The 15,042-nt window shown below is 44.3% G+C and overlaps 1 long non-coding RNA gene across 1 annotated transcript; it reads right to left on the reverse strand.

The window, feature by feature from the left end:
• Positions 1-775: 775 nt before the first annotated feature.
• On the reverse strand, positions 776-10,488 carry LOC134761640 (uncharacterized). The gene is made up of 3 exons (XR_010140545.1): positions 10,277-10,488; positions 3,519-3,726; positions 776-2,876 (listed from the first exon to the last, which is right to left on the reverse strand). It is a non-coding gene; the product is annotated as an uncharacterized LOC134761640 (long non-coding RNA).
• Between the last annotated feature and the right edge of the window lie 4,554 nt (positions 10,489-15,042).

Genomic DNA, 15,042 nt, shown 5'->3' on the forward strand with positions numbered 1-15,042 from the left:
GGCATCTCTCCAGGAGAGTGGATGGGACACCAACCACAAGCTCCTTGACCCCACCAGGGCTGTCCTCTCCCAGCTTTCAGTGGGTAGTGACGGCCCCGTGACCATCACTGCATCAGAGGGGGCTTGACCCTGCAGTGGCTTTAGGGCTCCCAGCTTAAACCCAGTCGAAAAACGGAAGGTCTCGTCACCAGAAGACAACATTTGACAGTAATAGAAATCACAACCAAACATTGTGCTGTTGTACAATTGTTGTCAATTATAAAATAATATTAAAAAATAACCCCAAAACATTGTACTAGCCATTAGAAAATCATTCCTGACATCCATTACCTACCAAAACAGAGTCATATCTGTCCTAAACATAGCATAACTTAGCTTTTATTTTTTTCTAAGGGAGAAAATAATAATGGGATTCTGCACAAAAAAAATGTTAAATACGGACTAGGAACTAACTCACCTTTTTAATCTCAATCTCCAAGGTCATCTAATTGTAAATAGAATTTTCTAAACTTTTGTAGAACACAGGACACATTGGTAATTTTCAATGTAATTAAAGTTTTCCTGATTTTTTTAAACTTAGAACTGTTTATTAATTTAAATGATCACTAATATTTTATTTAAAATATCTTTAAAATGAGTCAAGCGTTTTGCATTTTTCTCCAGCACAACTCTAGTTTATTTATTTGCCAATCCTTTTCTGTTTAAACCATTTGTAATTCTTTTTTGCTTAACTCATTCAACAGGCAGCATGAAGGATCACAAAACAAAAATTGTTCTAAATATTTATTTAAAATATCTTTTTCACTTACAAACAATGTCTGTGAAATTCTTAATTAATACAAACAAGAATCTAACTAATAATGATTCAAACTCTCACTATTACGCTAGGTGATTTTTTTTTTACTGTGTTAAAATTGCATTATATAATTTAAGTTGGACAACCAAGACATTTCATTTTCGATGTCGATTACAACTTTCAAAATTCGCAGTTTACTAACATTATTTATATTGACTTAATATAAGTAAATCAGTTGTGGCTTTTAAAATGCTACATTGCTCATAAATGAATACCAAGCTTATGCATAGCTATGTACAGGGAGGTGAAAAATATTTATCTTCTCTGATATTAACAGACAGTTAAATACAGTACTATCCTTCTCCTATATATCATCACTCAAATAGCTGTTTCCTATGGAGTCCTAGCCAAGTGAAGGAAAAAAGAAAAGATATTGACCTCTAAGATACATGTCAGTTGAATCAGAACTGTGTAGTAATAGAATGCTCGGCAAACACAATGATTTGTAGAATACATTGATACATATTGTGAAGTGGTTGAGAGACAGCCAGCGGTTGCCACAGCTGCCAAACTCCAGTAGAAGTCTGGCGTTGGTGCAGGGCAGAGCTTAGGGCGAAATGTGGTGGGCTGGGGACAATATGGAGGAGGGAGATTTTTCTATTCAGTGCCCAGTTTACTTCACCGCTGAGGGCCAGTATAGTGAAGTTAAAAACCAGTTTCACACACTGTGATGAAATTCTATAAACTCAGGATTATCCTGTCAAATCAAGATGACATGCGTCCCACTGTTTAAAAACATTCTAATGGATGCAACTTAGCAAATACTGCTAAGAACAGAACCAGCCGGGCTATGCTGCAGCGTCTCAGACATGTTTCCACTCGCTGCTGCGACGTGTTTGTCAAATAGTTTACTTAGAGAGCTGCGGAGCTATCAGAAAGGAGAAGAGAAGCACTTCGCCCTCACTTGAAGAATAGTAACTGCAGTCAAGTAGAAGACACTTCAAACAAACAGACAGACAGACAGACGGACAGATCTCCCCACTCATTCTACTGGTCTTGTGCTTACCTGTCATTTTTCTTGGCCTCTTGCTTCCCCTCTCTCTCTGATAGCATCTTAAAGGACTCGATGTTGAAATGGTAGCAGGCAGCAGCCCATCTCGAGGTAGCATTAGCATTTGAGAGGAAAGATCTTGAGGACCGAATGTGCTTAGCCATCTTACACATCGAACCTGTGTTGTTCCTCGGTTTTCCTATGGAGAAGGATCCCCCTGTGTGGGACTGGCATCCTCTGAGGACTGCAGGACTGTACCTGGGTGATGAGAAAGGAAGGCAAGGCCATAGCACTATGATTGCAGTGCTCTCCCTAAAAGTCCAGCCTCAAGCCCGAGGCTCAATTTTCCAGTAAGCTGAGAGCATGGAGAACACCAGAAAGCCTTTTCAGTTTCTGCTTATTTCTTCTCTACAGATTTTGAGGGTTGAAAAAGCACATTCCAGAAGAGGCAGTGGAAAATTCTAAAATAAAAGTGAGGCAGAATCAGAGTGAGGGGCATGTCGAGAATGCCCCTACCATCTTGAACAGAGCAAAAGATGGTTCATATGTTGACAGCTCCCAATCCCCCACTTCTGGAGCAGATTTTCCAGGGGGAAGAACATTACAGAGTCCGGATTCCTCTTCCATGATTCCAGCACCTCTAATGTCGTAGGGTCGTGTTATGAGCACCCTAAAGATGGCACTTCAGCACACGGTTCTCTAAATTCTGACTATTCTGTCTTCTTTTAAATCCCTCTGTTTTTCCAAATCCTAAAGCCCTGTGACACACCAGTGATGGAGCCAGCAGCCGGTAAGCGTCTCTCGAGAGAAGGAGCAGGCCAGCAGGGCCTCCACATCTTCTTTCCCCAGCTTCATCCCGGATGCCTGGTACTGTCTCAGGACTGCAAGCACTGAAACGTGAGCCAGGTGTCTCAGGCGGAAACAGCAAACTCCCAACCGAGTTTTTAAATTCTCAACAATTTGTGGAAATTATGAGATTTTTATGAGCATGTATTTTACAGGACTTCCTAGAATGCCTTTTTGAGAACTCTGGAAGGGGAGGAAGGAAATGTCACCCAAGGGGAAGTAGAATTAAATGTGTACTCTCTCCTGTCTCTCTTTTTCTCTCCTTCCTTCCAGCCCATTGAGAAATCTACAAGCCATCCATCGTCTGACCCCATAAATTTGTCTTTCTGAGATAATAAGATGACACAGCCTTTGCCAGGTCAGATGCTACTTTCATAAAACCTGCTGAGTTGGTGACCCAATGCCGTGAATAAGGATATAATCAAATTTCATATTTCTTCCTTAAGCTTCAGCAATGACACCCACTTTTCATGGACTGTTACTCAGGGAGGACGCATAAATGCCTCTCAGAATCGCCTAATTCAATCTTCATAACAGCAATCGAGGTGAGATTGCTTTGCCCCGTTACAGGCGAGTTCCAAGCACAGAGAACCCAATGGTTTCCACAGGCAACATGTGTAGAAGGGATGGTAACCCACAACTGTCTGAACCCAAGCGCTAAGCTTCAAACCCGCAACTGTCTGAACCCAAGCGCTAAGCTTCAAACCAGACTCTGTGCTGCTTCTGCTTTATATGCAGGCCCTGGCTGAAAACCTTGACTTTACCAGGCAAGCAAGGAGATGCTAAGTCCACTTTGGCTGGAGGCAAGAATTAAGTAGGACTAACCTGGGTGTTACTAATAAGGAGTTCAACTAGGGCCCAGCAATCAAGGAGGGCTTCGTGGAAGAGGTGGAACTTGGAGTGGCCTGGAAGAATCGCATAGAATCAGCAAAACTATGGAAGTGACAATGAGCAGGGAACACACGCAGGTCCCACTGTGACAGGATGCACATGGGTGATGAGCAGACATGTCCTCAGATGGGTAGGCAGGACCCTGGAAAACAGGAAATGGAGTCTGTGTTTGACAGCAGAAGCAATGGCAACCACTGTCATCTCATTCATTCATTTAATAATGGTTTATTGAGGGTATCCTGTCAGGTGCAGTTCTTAGTGGTAGTGACCTAGCAGTGAGTAAGCCAGGCTGAGTCCCTGCCCTCAAAAAACCTCAAGATCCAGTAGTGGGCCAGATGGACATTAACGATGTTTAATAGATCAAGTAGAGTTCCCCTTCGTTGATATTCTATTTCTAAAGATGTCTGTCTTCCCTTCTAATAGATCTCTAAATGACCATGGCCCGAAGTGTCCGTTTCAAATGCTTGTTTCAGCTCTGCCATCCCCACATCAAATCCCACCTCTCTCACACTAAAGCATCATAATATATTTGCGCTGAGAGTTGCCTTAGAAATCATTCAGTATTCAGTTCACGGGGGAAGAAACAGAAAGCCCCTAAAGGTGACCTCATTAGCCTACAGTTGCCCTGAGAACTGGCGACAGAAGCAGATTCCTGTCCAGTCTCCTGATGTGCTTCTCTACTTTTCTCTTCTGGAAGACTCACGACGAGAGAGCCAACTTCTCCAAACTGCACTCTTAGCTCCCTGGGACCCAGCAGGGACCGCTGCCTTCCAGCCAGCAGTTTGAAGAGGGACAGCTACCATCAAACACAAACTTACAGCCTCCCTGATGCCCTGGATGCCAGCAAATGTCTGGCCCAGTCAAGATAAGAGCAAGGCAGAGCCAAGAAGAAATGGGACAGGAGTTCCTCTTTAAATATGTAAAGAATCCTTTCCTAGGTGGAGAAAAGCCGTCCAGCAATGTGAATGATCACCTCTCCATTTATCTGTTTGATCAACTGGAATTTCTATACAGATGGTTTATACAAAGAAGCCACAAACAACCATTGTCACAATGACCTCTACACAATTCCTTGTGTAAATGCTCTGGAAATGCACCCGGAAGTCTGGAGAAGGTCCAGTCAAACTGGGTGGCAGGAAGAAGCAAGCTCTGGTCTCAGATCTTCAACAGAATCACCTGGACGCTGGGGTTGCCACCATGCTAAGCCGAGGAGGCCTCTGAACGCACAGGAGTGCAGGGTCTGAAGGGAGTTGTTAAAAGGTGGTTCTTGATCCAGGACCATGTAAAGACCCAAGAAAAATAGGTATGCCAAAGAGGACAGTGTATAAGATTCATAAACCAACGACAAACACGCTGGGCTCACTGCTGGTCTCCACAGCTGGTTGGTTCTGTATGGCTCAGCTGCCTCTTTCTCTCTACTTCTGGTTTCAGAAAATACAAGAGAGAGAAGCCGAGTGCTCATCGAGTTTCCTCAAAGACTCAGCAAAAACTAGGCTTTGTGTTCTGAGATCAGGAAATAATAGTGAGAGTCCAAAATTTTCTTCCCTGACAACATCTCCTACTCAAAGAGGGCCTGGAAGTCACCCCACTAGAATCAAAGCCTTGACATTTGCAGGCTCATAGTTTATTGCTTCTTCTCCCATCTGCCTGTTGACAGATAAATCCCAGAGGGAATAAAAACAACACATTGCCCTCAGCAGATTACTCTTCACTGAAGAATACCAGTCTTTTAACACTCCGCCACAGAAATAGCTTTCTGCCGGCTGATGGCTTGTTGCGCTGCACTAAGATAGCCCGCATACCTTGAAGCTTCATCAAGCAAAGCCTATGATTTCACAGACCCAGAAATGTTTGCTTTCTCTAAGCCAATAACATATGCTTGGGTTTATGCCAACTCTACCAGAGGCGCACAGATACAATGAGGCATGAAGTTCAGAATAATAGAAAGTAGAGAGTTGGAAAGCACAGGAGAACCCATTTAGACCAACTGTTTTGTTGACAAAGGAGCTCCCTGACCCAGAGAGGTTAAGGGTTTGCCGTGGGACGGTGCCCCTGGTTTAAGGCAAAGGCAGCATGAGATGCTGTCCTCTGATCCAGCTTCCTAGGGCTCTTGCCTCTAGGTCACACTGCCTTGAGGCCAGGAGCTGATATTGATTGAACAGATGTGAAAACAGAAGAAAAAAAAATTGTAGTGACTGCCCTCTGACAATTTTCCACTTTCTTTGGACCAATTTTCTTTGCCATTGTCTGGAAAAAAAAAAATGTCCAGAAGAGAGTTTTAAATTCAGGAAGTGGTTCTGGAACTAGAAGAAGACACACCTTGATGACAGTAATATAGTCTAAGTGAGAAGGAACAAGCTCTTGAATGTTTCTAGAAAACCCACATATGATAGGAGACCATAAAATTATACTTCGTCATATGGACTTCCAGTTTGAGAAAACTTAGTGGCTAAACAAAGGTGCCGCTTGAGAGATGCAGACAGAAATCAGCCTCCGCTTTAAGAACAGGTTGCTACGCTGGAGAATGAGAAGAGGAATGGGGTCCAGAGGCTGAAGGTCTGGACCAATCTCCTTTCCCAGATAAGCGCCTGGACCATGGTTCCTCAGAAGCCACGTGTAATTACCAGCTCTCTTTGGCTACAGAGCGCATGCCCAGGAGGCTTGGAGAAGCAGGAATTTAAAACATGCTCGTTTCAGAGCCAAGATTGGTGACAACACCATCAGTTACTGTTTGGGCTTCGGGAAGCCCTGGGCTGCAGCACTGGGTCTGGTGTCCTGGGCTGTGTGGGACCTCAGCAAGGTTGTTTCCTGAAATGAAAGCTCCTCTTCTGGAGGATGACACACCAGGACCACCTGCAGACGATGTTTATGAATCCCCCAGCAGGGGTGGATTGATCTTACAATGGGACTGTGTAATATAAACATTTCATTATTCTACAAAAGAATATGCACAATACCACCTAAGGTTCTCTAAGAATAGGGTTGGAGAGTGACAATGAGAAAGCGCCACTCAAAAAGAAATAGAGCCTCGTTCCTTTTATACAACGTTAATATTAACTTTACCTACAGGGGAAAAAAATGGCATTTTACCTTGAGAGTTATTTGTAAACTCTCTCCACACCATGAGATAAAATTAGTGCAGAGCTCAGAACTCTGAATTTCCTCATTTGGGAGCTAATAGACTTTAATGGGGGCTCTTCTTGGCATGCAAATGAACGTGTGTGTCTCTGAGTGCATGTGTCTGTGTGTGTACACAGGTCCCTTTGAAGTTTATTTACTTGGTAGCACTAATTGTAAAAGGGCACACCCAGGGGAATTTAATGAGGTGACATGCTAGAATATAGACAATAGAAAGGGAATTAATATTTTCCTCATAATAGCAAGTAGGTGAAGTCAAATATGAGGAAAGAAGGAAAGAAAAAGGAAGGCAGGGAAAGAGGGAAGGAGAGGAGAGGAACAGGTTTTGATGATCGTAGATAAGAACCAATAAACACTGTTGCTTCACATTCCTGAGCACAACTTGGCAGAATTTATTTATTGGGAATCAATTGCTTTTAACCTAATACAATCTATTCAGTGCCTATTAGACCTCAAAAAAAATCGTTTGCTAGAGATGTAATTTGAAAACAACACTGACTTCTAAACCAAATGGATGTTTTCTAAACCAAATGAGGTTTATGTTAATTGAGAGCTGAGTATATTCTAGAAACAGCAGGAAAGCAGACGACAAGCCCTTTGGTTTTGTCTGGACACCTTCTGGAGAGGTGCCTCTAGCAGGTGGGGGTGTGGATTCCAGTGAAGTGAGATTACGCTATATTTGGGTATAAACAAACTCCATGTGGCATTGGGACTTATGACCACTGAGACTGCCTGTGGGAACATGTACAAGCTCAGATACTACAAACTGTGTTCCTGTGGTAGCCATAACATAACTACTTTAGGTGATTACACATCTACAAATGAAAATAAACTGTGAACAAGGCCTCACTTCACACTGCATCAAAGGCTCCAGAACGTCCTTCAGAACAGAAACAGCAAGGTGAGAAAAGCCTCCAACATTGGGAAATCTCTCTACACAGACCTGTCCTTGCCTGCGTCTTCTGCCAATGACCTCACACCTAGATCACGATGGTCTTAGCCCTGGTCCATTAGCAGAAGGGAAGGATGGCTGGCAAAGAATGCTGCACAGAGAGGAGGTCCGTGTGAAATCATTGGCTCCAGGGGCTCAATCCCTGGTTGCCTGACCTTGAATTATTCTCTTAACCTCTCTGACCTTCCATATTTTCATCTCTTAATAGTAATAGTTGCCCAACCCATGCCAGCAAAGAAGGCATGAGGCAAACAAGGTAATTGTGTAGGCATGCTTTCTGAAATGCAAAATCCTGCAATACATTGTCATCGTAGTCTTTGGTTCTTTGAAGTCATCGTTATCCTTGGAAAAGGGAAAATTGAGACCTGTGGTTCATCAATCCAAATCTAGGGTTTAATGCACTCCTTGACATTCTGTTCCACTCAATGTGGAAGATGAATTCTCACTCTGATGAAGAACTAAGCCATGGGGTCTTTGCCTGCAGAGAGAAGCTACCAGTGCCACAGACACAGGCCTCCAGGGCGGCTCTCTCTGCAAAAGGCCACCGTTTGTGTCATCTTGATCATGGCCAGGGCAACATCTTCTTTGGCAAATAGTCTAGGAAGTGAGCCACAGGACTCATTCTGCATTCAAGTCACTGAAATTCCAGCTGAAATAAATGTTGTTTTGTGGAAGAAAACAGTATCCCTCGTTTTTTATGTATCTGTTTAGTAAGAGTTTAAATAGCTGCTGACTCACACCAATTAATCACACTTGAAAAAAAAACTAATCATTTTAACAAACAAAACTCAGACCTATATTTAATTGCCATAAAATGGAATGAAATTAAACCAGGTGGATTTAAACAAACGTATGCCTAGAGCACCTATAAGGGCCTGGACCCTCTGCTAAGTGGTTCAAAGAACACAGACGTGAAGAAGATACAGTCCCTAAAACACAATGCCAAAAATTTGGATTTGGATTAAAGCAACCAGGATAAGATTCAAACTCTTAGTTTGCCTAAAATCCTAAAGTCTTTGAGCCAACAGATATCCTGAGGTTCTTTTCTAAGTCATTTGTTGGCAGATCTCTTCTGTAGTAATCATACTTAGACCACCGTGCTTCCATGGGCCTCTGTGATCAGACTTAGGTAACCTTACGTTTCTTAGGAACCTGTTCACCTTTGAAATCACTTGAAACAGGAAATTCTCTGCTGTAGCTGCAACAGATGCCCAAGGTTCAGATTAAGCTAATTTCCCTTCTCGACCATAAGCGGATGTTTTAAAGCTCACCATTCATACCTTCGGAAGATGATTTTCCTAGTCTGTTTGGGCTGCTGTAACAATAGACTGTGTGGCTTATAAACAACAGAAATGTATTGTTCACTGTCTTGCAACTCTAGAGCCTGGGAAGTCCAAGATCAAGGTATCTGCAGATATGGTGTCTGGTGAGGTTCCCTGCTTCATAGATGGCAGCTTCTGGTGGCGTCCTTGTGTGGCAGGAGGGGCCAGGGGTCTCTCTAGGGCTCTTTTATGAGGGCACTAATCCCATCCATGAGGGCTCCACCCCTATGACCTCCTCACCTCCTGAAGGTCCCATCTCCTAATACCATCGCCCTGGAAGTGAGAATTTCAACTTACGAATTTTGAAGAGACACAAACATTCAGACAGTAGCAATGACTGAATAATTACCCACCACGTTTCCTCATTCATTCATTTATTCATCAAAATTGATCTCAGTGCTGCTTCTCTGCACCAGGGGCTGTAGCCCAGAGGCTCTGGGCACATGAGAGTAGGGGAAACCTGGTCCTCCCCATTCAGAAGTCAGTAATGATAGCAAAGGAAAGTAAACATGCAGATACCTGCAGAGGGGGCAGCATTGGAGAAGAGGGAGCCACCGCCCATCCCCAAGGCTGCTGGGGGATGGGGATGGATGACAAGGAAGGCTTCATTTTAGTGGAGCCCAGAAGAATAAGCATCCTGTGCTCGTTCCTGCATCCTTTCTGATTGGCCTGTTCTTCACCCCGAATCTCAATTTCCTCCTCCCATTCTCCAGGTGTGCTGTACCTTGCTGACTCTGCCACACTCGCCTGCTAACCATCCTGTAGACACCTGCATCCTCTGCCCCCAGTATGTCCCATGGGCCAGCACAGGCCCCATCTCATCTTCCTCAGCAGGATTTCCAGCCATGTTGCCAGTTATGGGAAACCCTAATGAATTGGGAGGTGGGTTGGAGGTCAGGGCTCCCTCCCTCTCATCTGGTGGCTGGATCAGGATAAAGGGCATTTACCGGAGCACGATGTTGGCAGTCCCTTGGTGTTTCCTTGTGGGGTGGCATCTCGTGCACAGCTTGCTCTCCTCCCCATTCCTCACATTGCTGTCCCCTGCTTGGATCCAGCAGGCTGCTTAGATGGGTCTTGGCAGCTCAGGGAGATATTTGCTCTGCTCCTCCTTTCCTTTGGGGTGGTTTTCTTCAACTCGCCTCTCCTGCTGAAGTTCTAGGGCCTGGGGCCTGAGACTCTTGTGGGGCCAAGGCAGTCCACAGCCTGTTTGTGTTCTCCACCTTCGAGCCTCCCTCTCTAGAGAAAGAGGCCAATGGCACTGTGTGGTCCAGTCTACCTACCTGGAGATGACTGTGTTCCATGTGTGAACTGACACGGCGCTTTGGTCTGCATCTTTGCCCTGGGAAACTGGGAGGATGCCACGTGGCTGGTGAACACTCTGGAGATCAGGCCTCTGGATCTGGCTGAGCATCACAGCTGTGGAACAGCAGAGCTGTCAGGGTTTCCGCCTCCTCTGCACCCAACACCTTCAACATCTATCCCCAAATCTCACTGTGCTCCTTCCTGCTTTGGGGTGTGATTTTGTTCCCTGATAGACTGTCAGCTCCCCGAGGACAGGAATCATGTCATCTAGAGATTTGTGACCTTCATCACACTCAGCTCAGCATAGAGCCTTGGGAGGTGCTGTGGGGAAGCGTTTGCTGGTGGGCTGGCCATCCTCACCAGCCTGGTGGGGGACCCGAAGGCCACACCTGACACCCACTGCTGTATGCTTCTGTGACACATGCCAATTTGTGCAATCTCATCTCGTGACCAAGCGCAGCTCAAATACATGCACCAAAGCAGGGACTTGCACACTTGTTTTACTATGATCCACGGTGAGAAATACGGTGACATGACCTCCATCACACACATACGTAACTGAAACAAGGGCATCGTAGATGAACCTTATGCTATGGGATGTGCATTTTCTGTTTTTTTGTTTTGTGTTCTAGTCTACTCTGATCTTTCTGTTCTAATCTGTCTAGTCTGTCTTTCCTATTTTATTTTTTAAATGCCAGCAGGGTATTTGCTAAATTGATGCCACAACCCACCAATGATTGCAAAACTTTGCTCTGCAAAGTTTCCTGACATCTTGGAGCTCTGTGGGGGAAATCCTGGGTTGCAAAAACAAATAAGGGTGCAGTCCTAGACCCCAGGAAGCTCACTTGGGAGTCAGGTGGGGGTGGGGAAGCAATCACATTAAAAATGATAACATATTTTCTCATTAGCATTTTCAAAATTAATACGCATTATGCAAGCGATGTGTCTTTTATTCCTAGAAAAGCTGTTACTAAATCAATGGTGTGTGTTACAATGAACAGTATCTCAGAAATGAGGACACACAGTGTGGTGCCATGCTCTAAGGATGGAAGTCTTCATCTAACTAGCTTGCCTAGGGCTCCCACTGTGAATGCCCCAGGTGGGCCACTCAGCTCATCTCAGGACAAGTCACCTGTGCCTCCCAGATGGCTAGAGGGTGACTCCCTCTACCAATCACCCATTTACAGGAATCTTCAAGGAGAACTTCAATTTGGACTCCTGCCAAGTGAGCACTACCAAAGACCTTGATGCCAATATTACTCCACCAGGCCAAGGTGAACAAACTTTTTCTGGAAAGGTCCACACAACAAATACTTAGACTCTGCAGGTCATATGGTCTCCATCACAAATGCTGAATTCTGTTCTTGGGGCACGAATACACAAAGAACGAGTGTGGCTGTGTTCCCATAAAACTTCATCTGTGGACATTGAAACTGGAATTTCATATCATTTTCACATGTCATAAAATATTTATTCTTCTTTTGATTTTCTTTTCAATATTTAAGAATGTAAAAACCATGCTTAGCTCACAGGCCATACAAAAACAGGCTGGAGCTGGATTTGGCTTCAGGAACCGTAGCCTACTGAGCTCTGTTCCAAGCCAATCGGACCTTTCAGGATGGAAAATATTTCATATCCACCAGGAGCGGAGATGTGCCACCTTCGGCCGCATTAGACTCTGAAACACAGACAAACAGAAGAAGCCATCCAGTAGTTTTCTCTTGATGTATATACCACAGAAAAGTCATGTGGTGAATACAAAGTGTTGATGAAGAGGTTTTCGCCTGGGGCAAAACCATCTTAAAACTACTACAGTTTTCTAAAAAAGAAGGAGAGGTTACAAATGGAAGGGCTGGCACTAGTCTTGTGGGCACAACTCCTTTCAGGATAAAAGAAATAAATCCACCTTCTAAAGCAATCAGGCAGGCTCACCCCATCATGTGGATTTTTAATATTGCGTGTTGTTCCAGGATAAACTGTCACCTTGTTTCACATTGTATTAATCCAGTCTTAGCTATGATGGAAAATGTTCATAAGCCAGGGGGCAGCAAGTGCAATGAAGGGTCCTGATTAACCTCCAATGTCCAATGAGCAGCTGCACAGACCAGTCTCATTACTGTGTGGCTGGTGTACCAAAGTGTGGCGCTGACCAGGCACGGTGGCTAACAGCTAAAATCCCAGCACTGTAGGAGGCCGAGGTGGGAGGATCACTTGAGGCCAGGAGTTCAAGACCAGCCTGGGCAACATAGTGAGATCTTGTCACTACAAAAAAATTTTTGTTTAAATTTAAACTTGGCTAGGCATGGTGGTGCATGCCTGTAATTCCAGCTACTTGGGAGGCTGAAGCGGGAGGGTCGTTTGAGCCCAGGAGTTTCAGGCTGTAGTGAGCCATGATCATGCCACTACACTCCAGCCTGGCTGACAAAGTGTCTAAAAAAATATGGTGCTAAGTACTTGGGCAGACCTTGGTGATGTTCTCCACCCTCGTACTGGGATGTACATCTGTACCATTTCTTAAGGCATTAAAGAGTGCAGGACACAACCAGACAACTTGGTCACCCCTCCATCACACCTGCTCTCTGTTCTTTTATTTACCACATTCATATATGCTCATTTTAAAAATTCAATCCAGAAATGTCCATGCTAAATAAACAAAAGACCCTGCCCTGCCCCTTCCTCAACCAATTTCATTCCCCTCCCTCACAAAACATTACTGTGGGCAGCTTGGCGTGCCCTGTGTAAACACACACCCACACGCACAGACACCATGTATGTGTTTGTGCCATTGTCATGTGTTTTGAGCTGTTTCCCAGCACTTTGTGTTGTGACCTAATGAGGCTCTCCATCCTTGTCGGTGCACGTGGAACCCCCTCATTCTCACTGAACAGCCTCAGGCTCCTTCACATGCTGCATCTTCTTTACAGCCTACCAGTTAAACCCAATGTTTTTACCTTGGAAAATGTCACGGGCTTTTCTCCAGAAGCAGCAGTGAGCTGGTTCACTGACGTTTAGTGACTTGTTCGGTTGTGCTCCTCGCATTCCATTACTGCCGCACCTACAGACACATTGGTGTTTCACAAAAAGGCAAATTCCAAAAGGCGACTGGGAGGGGCTTGCTAGCCGAGGTTCTTCTGCAGAGTGTTTTTTGGTCTTAGTGCTTCTGAAATGCATTTTAAAATAAGCCAAACTGGTCATGTGGCATCTGTGATATTATCCAGGAAAGTGTGACTTGAGGGAATTCCTCCAGAATCAAAGATGTCTGAACGTGTCTGCATGAACAGAACCCAGGATGCTCCTTACTAAGCAGGCTGTACAGAACAAATGCAGGCCAGGAGGAAAAGAGGAACAGGTAGGTTGGTGACATGGTTTGGAATGGGGAAGTTCGTGTGTGTGTGTGTGTGTATATATATAAAACTTCATTGAGGTATAATTCATATACCACAGAATTTCCTTTTAAATATACAATTGGCTCATTTGCAGTATGTTTTTAGAGTTGTACGCCACCATCACAAGCTCATTTTAAAACATTTCCATCACCCCAGAAGAAGCCTCGTGCCATGAGCAGCCACTGCCCACTCCCACTCCGAGCACAACCACCACCACCTGTCTACTTTCCCCTCTACATATTTGCCTTTTCTGGAAATTACATAACATGGAATCATTCAATATGTGGTATTTTGAAGCTGGCTTCTTTCACTCAGCATCATATATGTTAACTATTTTTTTTTGAGACAGAATCTCACTCTGTTGCCTAGGCTGGAGTGCTGTGGTGCCATCATAGCTCACTGTGGCCTCAATCTCCCAACCTCAAGCCATCCGTCTACCTCATTCTCTCGAGTAGCTGGGACTACAGACAAGTGCCACCATGCCTGGCTGATTTATTCTTATTATGATCATTAATTATTTGTTTATTTTTAGTAGAGACAAGGTCTTGCTATGTGGCGCAGGCTGGGCTCGAACTCCTGAGTTCAAGCGATCCTCCCACCTCAGCCTCCCAAAGTGCTGGGATTACAGGCGTGAGCTATGGCACCCAACAGCACTTCATTCCTTTCTGTGGCTGAGCATTCTTCCGTTGTGTAGATACAGCACATTTTGTTGATCCAGTTGCTGATTGATGGACATTTGGGTTGTTTCCACTCTTTCGTTATTACAAATAATATTGCTATGCACCTTTGCGTACAGGTCTTTGTGTAGACACATGTGTCATATATTTTCATTTCTCTTGTGTAGATAGATACTTAAGAACGGAATTGCTGGGTCATATGGTAAATCTATGTTTAACATTTTAAGAAACTGCCAAACTATTTTCTAAATTGGCTCCACCATTGAAAGTATGTAAATTTGCTACTTGCTTACAAAATACTTAATTGAGGCATAATTGACAAACACAGAGTTGTACATATTTAATGTGCACAATTTGATGAGTTTGGAGAGACACATGCAGCCATGAAGCCATCACTGCAGTAACTGCCGTAAATATATCCATCACCTCCATAAGCTTCCTCTCGCCCTATTCACTGATTTTGATAAGAACACTTGGCATCTACACTCTTGGGAAATAGTTAAGTATATAAGGCAGGATTGTTACTATAGGCACCATGCTGTACCCTAGATCTCCAGCACTTACTCATCCTGCAGAACTGACACTTAGAACCTTTTGACCATACCTCCCCCTCTCCTCCTGTCCCCAGCACCTGGTTACCATTGATTCTACTGTCTGCTTCTATGAGTTATACCTGACACT

Source organism: Pongo abelii, chromosome 5 (assembly GCF_028885655.2).
Source record: "Pongo abelii isolate AG06213 chromosome 5, NHGRI_mPonAbe1-v2.0_pri, whole genome shotgun sequence".
In the NCBI taxonomy this organism is placed as follows: domain Eukaryota; kingdom Metazoa; phylum Chordata; class Mammalia; order Primates; family Hominidae; genus Pongo; species Pongo abelii.